Source organism: Lindgomyces ingoldianus (assembly GCF_010093535.1).
Source record: "Lindgomyces ingoldianus strain ATCC 200398 unplaced genomic scaffold BDR25scaffold_6, whole genome shotgun sequence".
NCBI lineage: Eukaryota > Fungi > Ascomycota > Dothideomycetes > Pleosporales > Lindgomycetaceae > Lindgomyces > Lindgomyces ingoldianus.
In genome coordinates, this window is record NW_022985167.1 from 1,021,341 (window position 1) to 1,030,300 (window position 8,960).

Here is an 8,960-nt window from a genome sequence, read left to right on the forward strand (position 1 = left end):
ATAGGCCTAAATAAAATAGGTCTAATTATAGCTTTATGTAACTCCCTTTTAACTAAACTGTAACGCGCTATAGTAGAAGAACCCCTTCTAAACAACCTTAACGCGTATGCAAACCTAATTACTACCTATAATAATAACATAAGGTTCCTCCCTATATAAGCTCTAATACGCCCCTAAACTAGCGCAGTTACAAATAAAGACTCTAACATAATAAAAATTAATTTAAATTATGCTTTAGTTAGTTCTAGAAAGTGTAAAGATTATAAAAAAAAAAGTTAATACTTTAAGTGTAGTAAGTATAGTTATATCTTTTAAAACTACTTTATTTTTTTTTCTTAAGTCTGCGCAAGTAGCGCTGCTAGTACTTATTAAAAATTTTTACTATTTTAATTTTATTTTTATAAGAGCTTTAACTTATATTTAAGCTTTAATTCTTCTTACTACTTTTAACATAGCTGCAGCTATAGCAGTAGAAGCCTACAAAAAGGCTTGTTTTAGGGCTAAGTTGCCTCTTAGAACTAATTTAACACTAGATCTTTGCTAACTTATAAGCTAAGTCCCTTACTAATAACTAAAAGTACTAAGTTAATATTTCTATATGTTTATAATAAAAAACTGTATTAGCCCTAATATAAGCTTTTATTAACTTAGAAGTAAATAGCATAAGTTATATTAATAAAGAACTAGTGTGTAAACTAAATCTTTAATTAACACTACTTACCTAAACAATTTACCTAACTAGATTTAATAGAAAATAACTTAAAAAAAGTTCTATTTTTTATACTATAACTATTATAATTACCTACTAACACTATAAGAAGTAGATTAAACTCTATATAATAAACATAAAATGTTATAACCTAATTCTAAGACAACTATAGCTATATTAGCATAAGGTTGCCTTTAATTACTAAAAGTAAGTTCTAAACTTTAACTCTTTCTAATGCTAAGATGTATACTTACACTTACACTTAAATAACACCTAAATAGCACTTAATATAGAAGGTCTTTAGACTTACTTTTTAATAACTTAAAGAAGAACTACTTAAGTAAGGCTAATAAGCTAGGCCTTTTACTAAAATAGGCTATATAAAATAATTTAATAACTGCCTAAACCTAAAAAAGAGAAAGCCTTTAAGAAACTTTTACTTACTTAATTTAGACATAAACTAGGACTTAAACAGCAGATAGACATCTACTATATAAGACCTGCCCTATTTATAACCCTAGCTTAATAACTAGATTATAAAATCTATATAGTTATAATTTCTAATATAGACTAAGCTTTAGCTTTCTAAAAACACACTAACTTAAAAATAATAGTCTTTTAAAACTACTATAACTTATTATATGTCTTTTTTTAAGATAAGTTTAATAAGCTTTTAATACAACGTCTATATAATTACTAGATAACTTTTAAGCCTAGTAAACAACCTAGTTATAGGCTACTATATAGAATGTTACTAAATAAATTAAAAGTGCTTTAAAAATACCTTAATAAGAACTTAAAAAAAGGGTTTATTTAAGCTAGCTTCTTACTAGTAGTGTTACCTATACTATTTATAAAAAAACCTAAAAGTAGGCTTTAATTCTATGTTAATTACTAAGGACTAAATACTATTACTATTAAAAACTAATACTTAATTTTTTTTTTATAAAAAACTCTAAGCTAACTAAGCAAAGTAAAGTATTTTATAAAGTTAGATATTATTACTGCCTTTAATAAGCTAAAGATAGTAAAAAGTAATAAGTAGCTAACAGCGTTTTAGACCTAATATAGACTATTTAAGTACTTAGTAATACCCTTTAGCTTAGCTAACATGCTTAGTACTTTTTAATATTTTATAAATAACTTACTTTAACCCTACCTAGACATGTTTTACACTATGTATATTAATAATATTCTAATCTATAGTAATAGCTTTTTAGAGCATAAACAGCATGTACGCCTAGTGCTAAAGGCTATAGAAGAAGTAGGTTTATAACTTAATATAAATAAATATAAGTTCTACTAATTAAAGGTTACATATTTAGGATATGTAATCTTTATAAATAGCATTTAAATAAACCCTATTAAGGTTTAAACTGTGCTAGATTAGCAATACCTAAAAAACATAAAGAATATTTAAGCTTTTATAAAATTTACTAACTTTTACTAATAATTTATTAACAACTTTTTATAGCTAGTAAGCCTTATAATTACACTTACTAAAAAAAAGGTTTAATTTAACTTTAACTTAAATTACTAATAGTCTTTTAACTAGCTAAAAAAAGCCTTTACTAAAGCCCTAATACTCTGCTACTTTAACTTTAAACTACTAATACTTGTAGAAGCTAATGCCTTAGACTATATAGTAGCAAGAGTTCTCTTCTAGACTAAGCTAGACAGGACTATTAGGCCTATTACATACTTCTTAAAAAAAATAAGTTTTATAAAAGGTAATTATAAGATCTATAACAAGGAATTACTTACTATAGTACACTGCTTTAAATAATAGTAACCTAAACTAAAAAGTGCAGCGCATCTAATACAGGTCCTATCTAACTATAAGAACTTGTAGTACTTTGCAACTATAAAATAACTTAGCTACTAATAAGCTTATTAGTTTAAATACTTATTTTATTTTAATTTTAAAATTACTTATTATTCTAGTTAAAATAAAGGGAAACTAGATGCTCTTATAAGGCAATTCTAAAATGTCCCTACTTAGAAAAAAGTGTAAAAGGCTTAACACTAAACTTTACTTTAACTTAAGCTATTTTTAGACCTTAATCTAAATAAAATAAATTAGATAATTAATTAAATTATTACTAATAAGTATCTAAATAATAAATTTATTTAAGAAACTTTAGACCTGCTCTAAAACAGCGCTAGTTAGTTAAAGAAAGTAACACTAGCTAACTATAAAAACTAAAATAGTAAGCTATATTACTATAACTAACTTATAATTTTTAATTCTAATAAACTAAAAATTAAACTACTCTAAATTATACACAACTTGCCTGTTAGAGGACACTTAGGTAAAGAAAAGACTCTTAACCTACTACAGAGAGAGTACTACTAGCCCTGCATGTTCTATACTGTACGCTAATACATATTATGTTGCTATACTTGCTGTAAAGTAAAGGCCTTTTAAAAAAGGTATAATAGCTTACTTAAACTGCTCCTAATTTTTAAATAAGCTTAAAAAGACATATTAATTAATTTTATTATAAACCTACCTTTATCTAAAGAGTATATAAATATTATAGTAGTTGTTAATTACTTAACTAAGTATTAACACCTAATATTATGTTTTTTTATAACTACCCCTAATATAGCCTAGTTATTCTACTAATATGTATAAGTTTACTATAGCCTGCCTAACATAATTATATTAGACAGAGGTACGCAGTTTGTCTTAGCCTTCTAGAATAAACTCTATAAATAGCTCTAAATTATCCTCTATTTATCTATAGCTTTTTACTTAGAGACTAACAGCTAGACTAAAAACATAAACACTATAATAAAATAAGTCTTATAAGTGTACATAAACTACTAGTAGAATAACTAGGTAAAATAGCTAGCTATAGCATAGTTTAAAGCTAATAACATAACATCTAAATTAACATAAGTATCTCTGTTTTTAGTAAACTATAAATACTACCCTTAAATAAAATTTAAACTACTTATAAATACCTTCTAACTAACTTATTAATTTATATAAGTAATAAATGTAAACAGACTTATTAATAAAATCTAAAATATATCTAAATATGTTTATAAAAAGCTTACATAGGCTTAAGCTTTTTAATAAGAGTATGTAAACTAATTCTAAACCTCTGCCCCTGTGTATGCAGCTAGCAAAAAGGTCTAGCTAGACACTAAAAATATCTAAATAAACTAATAATTAAAGAAACTTAATTAGAAGAACCTTAGCCTCTTTATAGTAGCTTATATAGTCTTATTACATGCTTACTAATTAATTCTACCTAACAGTATAAAGATACACCCTGTGTTTTACGTATTATTACTGCGCTAAGTAGCCTCTAAATCTAACTATTTACCTAGACAGCTAAACCTACTACTTAAACCTATTATTATAAATAATAAACTAGAATATGTTATAGAAAACATTAAACAGATTTAGTTTAACAAAAAAAAATGTATTTATAAATACTTTATAAAATAGACTAGATATAATAAACTGTTGTAGAAACCTGCAGAAGCTCTGTAAAAAAACTCTGCAGTAACCTAATTCTACGCCTAATACTTATCTAAACTAAACCTGTACCCTAATAAAGACAACCTAATGCTAGAACTACTAATGTAAAGGATTCTTTTCTTAATAAGAGGGGGGGTACTGTTACAGTATCCTCCCTAGATCCTAGACATAACTGTATTAGACATGTACTAGAGTATTATTAGTGCACGTCTAACATAAACATAACATAACATAGACATAAACTTAAGCATAAACTGCCTTAACACTAACTAAACTTAGAATAGGCTTAATTTATACTTAAAGCACTTAGACTTTTAAGCTAAGTATTTAATTACTAATTTTCTTCTAAACCTTCCTATTCCTCACACAACGTCTTGTACCTACCATGATACCTCACGTAGTAATTAAACTAGACCTCTGTGAAGCTCTATAACCTTACTCGTGCACAATCGTGACAGGTAGATGCTATAATTATTAACTCTATGTTAAGTATTAACAGTAGGGACTATAAAGTGTTAAGTTGCGCTGTTAGCTATTAAGTAGACTAATTAAAAAGTGCTTATTAGATGTTAATAATTAACAACTTTAGCTTTATAACTAAGCAGCGCCTATTAGAGTAAGCAGACTAATATATACATTAGTTTAGAGAGATTAAGCACTTTAAAATAAAAGTAGAAGTAAAACTTAAAGTATTTACCTTATAAAAAGTCTTTTTATATAATAGATTAGTTAATAAGCTGTTATCTAATATTTTAAAAACACTTATAGATCTAAGGCGTACGCAGCAGCTACTTAAGGAGGCTAAAAAGATAAAACAACAGGAGGCTATATTTACAGCTGCAGACTATGTTAGCTTAATTCACAGCTGCTAGGTCTGTATTAAGGCGCTCTATAATAACTACAGCTACTAGTGCTAGGTTAATCTACTTACTTATAAGCACTTTAAGATCTGCCCTACTAACACTAAGACTTAGGTAAAGCATATTTTTAAAAGCATAAATAGTGTAAGCATTAAATATCTACTAACCTAGCTTATTAACTACTAAAGGTAGAATACAGGCAATAAACTATGTGTAAACTCTTATAATTAGAAAGGTAAAAGTAAGAGGCCTAAGTTATTATTAAACTCTAGTAAAAAAAGACTGTAAAGGCTAAAAAGGCAAATAAAACTTTAGTATGTAAAAAACTAAATATAAAGGATAAAAAAAATAAGATAAAGCGCAAAAAGTAGAAAAAGTAGTGTAAGTTTAACTATAAGTTGCGCTATAGCTAGCTATTTACTGCTAAAGGTAGTTAGCTATACTCTCTACCCTATAGCTAGTTTCCTAGTGTTTTCCCTCCGCATGTCCTGTTCTTGCCAGGCCTACCACCTACTGCTCCTTTAGCTGCTCTGCTAGCTACTCTGCAAGCCCCTCTACAGCAGAGTACACTAACTACTTAACAAACTGTTAACATACTAGTCCTCTTATTAAGCCCTATAACTAGTAGTAGACATAATAATACATAGGAAACTATAAAAAAGTTTTTTAAGTAGTTAATTACTTAGTAACTAAAAGAAGACTAAAATAACTATAGTAGGGCAGCAGAAGTAGTAATTAAGTAAAAATAAATAATTAAAGATCTCTGCTAGATGTTAAAGCTAAGTAGAAAGCTTTACTTTATTATAGTAAGTATGTTTAAGTTAAAAGATAAAATAGTTTAGCATCTAGTTAATAATATATATAAGTTTAAACTAGTTTATTATACTGCAGTTAGTCTAGCAGTGTTATGTAGTATAAGAGGGGAGTAGAGTAGCATTAATTATAGTTTATAGTATACACTAATAGTATCTTAATCTTAAAAATTAAATAGTCTATAGAGCTTCTGCCTTATGCGCTTTAACACCTTCTACTTAATATATAATTTACTAGCTATGTACTTAAAGTGTTTTATAGTAAACTTATTACATTTACTCTTTTATAGTGCTGCCTTTAAGAACTCTTTAAAGCTATTAGAACTAAATTAAGCTTTTATATATATATATAATTTCTACAAATTTACACCTTTAAAACTAAAAAAGTAAGCTTAATTAAGTTATAGTTAGGCAAGTATAGCAGTAAGTACTACATAATATACCTAGCGCGCTTTAGAACCTACTAAACCTTATTATTTATATAAATTAAAATGTTATTAAGAACTATTACTATTAGTTTAAAGCTGTATATTATCTAAAAGGTAGGAATTAGTTACAGCTCTATCTATTATATAAAGTCCTCTTAGTTAAAGTAGCCCTTTTTAATTCTAGTACATAGCAGGTATCCTCTTATTGTATAGGCAGGTAGGATTGCCTAGGTAGCGCCTCACTTTATATCCTAGGTATACTAAGACTTGTGGCCTACTAGGCTGTACGTGTAGTGCCTTTACCTAGTCTTTTTATTAAATATTAACTTGTCTAAAAACACTAAATCTTTAGCTATAAACTGCTTTATTTTAACATAATATGCCTAGCGTAAATCTTTATTATAATTAATTAAAAAAGGCTGTAATGTGTAATAGTTCTAATTTATTTAATTAAAGTATTATAAGACTATAAACTAGTTTACAAACACGCCTTTTTCTACTTTAAGCTAGCATACAATCTTGTCCTAGTACATCCACCCACTCTATATAAGCTTATTAAAAAGAGCCTGCCTATCTGCCTTACTAATTTTTATAGGCTGCTCTAGCACGCCTTAAACTAGGCGTTAAACGCAGCTGTGATCTTATAGATTTAATAGTACATTTTCTATAGCTTACTTACTAACGTACTTCATAGGCAAGTTGCTCACACACCTGAGTCGCTTACTTTTGCCAAGACCCCACCCTAACAAACTCTATTATGGCCTATAACAACCCGCTCTAGCACTATATAGTACAGTACAGCCTAGAATATTATTTAGATACTACTTCTGCTTCTTGCTTACACATTTGCGCGTTATACCTAGTCTAATTACACTGTCTGCAGCGCCTTTAGAATAGCTTACTTACTTTAGCTTACACCTACTTCTTTACCTTCTTTCTATTACTGCGCGCTTTAAACTCCTTTAGAGCTGTTAAGCGTAGGCCTTTTTAAATTATTAAGGTTTTTTCTACTTTAATTTACTTTTTTTTATGTAATTTATATTACATAGCAGCCTTATTAGCTACTTAAAGCTTAGTAATTTCTTATTACACTAACACTAGCTTATGTGTAATTATTGCTGCCCCTTTTAAAACTTTCTTAAACGCCTTAACTATAAAAGTTAGTAAACTATTTATATGCTTCTAAATTTTATTTTTATAAGCATTAATTATAACCTAAGTTCTAGGGTATTACTTAGAGTTTATAACTACTAGGGCTTGTTGTATATAAGTAGTAGTAGTAATAGAGTGCGCAACTTTACATTAAGGCCTATTATAACTTATTATAAGTTAAAAAGAACTAATTTAGCGCTTTTAAACCCTTCTTAGATATTACTAGAAGTAATTATAGCATTATAAGCTACTTTAAAGCATAGTAAAAACTTTATTTTTATAATATAAGTAATCTAGTTATGCATAAGGTTTTTAGCTTAGCGCTTATATACTTTCTTTAAAAAAGTAAAATAACCTACATTAAGTAGCTATAAAAAGTGTAATAAGTAAAAAAGCATATAAATAGTAATAATTTTATTATCTTTATAGTATTACTAAAAATAAAGTAAGTTATAGCTTTTATAGCTATTAATAACTAGCAGACAGTAGCTGCTAACAGTACACTTCTTTATATGCATGTTAAAGTGCTTTAACTAGTCTAGACTAAGCTAATTAGTAGTCTAGCTGCGCTTAGAGATTATAATAACTTAATTTTAGAGTAGATTTTTTTTTGTACTAGTTTAAAAAGCAGTTACTACTCTAGAAAATAATAAAAAGTAAAATAGCCTACCCTTTAGCATTAATGCCCTAGATAGCTGTTGTCTACTTCTAGTTACCTAGCTAGACTGCTTTTAGCTGTCCTTATCTCTCTAAACTTATAACAACTGCTCTAGTAGATATTTAGCCTATTATAAACTTTATTTTATTAAAGTTGTATGTGTTGTTATCTTAGATACTATACTTAGCTTTAATATTTTTTATAAGGTTAAACTAGCCTTAAATTACTATAGGATTTTTATAAAAAGCTTTTTTATAGTTATACTTACGCTTAAACTTTACTTTAAGCTTTAAGTAACACTTAATAAATATATTAAGCTAGTTTATGCTAATATAGCCTATATTATGCTTAGTGTGTAAAGAATTAGCTATATTAGCTATAGCTGCTAGCTAGAGGGAAAATCCTTACACATTTAGCTAAAGTATATGCTAAATAATTACCTGCTTTTTATTATTATCTAGCTTTTATAAGTTAGCTGTATAATTAGCTTAGAAAGGTTATCTAGCATGTTAGTTACTTATTATCTTTTAAAAAACTCTATAGATAGCTACAGCGCGTTAGTTAAAAAGTGTTATATTTTATTTAAAAGCCTAAAGCATAAGCTACATCTAACATTCCTTTAACATGTTTAAGTAGTGTTGTTAGAAATGCATTAGTATAAAAAAAGTAGTGTAGTAGGGTCTTAGTAAAAGTAAGCAACTTAGGTGTGTAAGCAACTCGCCTATAAAGTACGTTACAGCCCTTATGCTTTGTAATTACTTAAGAATGCTACCTAAGTAGCATAAATTAATATATATTAAGGCGTGTATAATGTAAGAGACTATAATTTAAAAATTACGGACTAG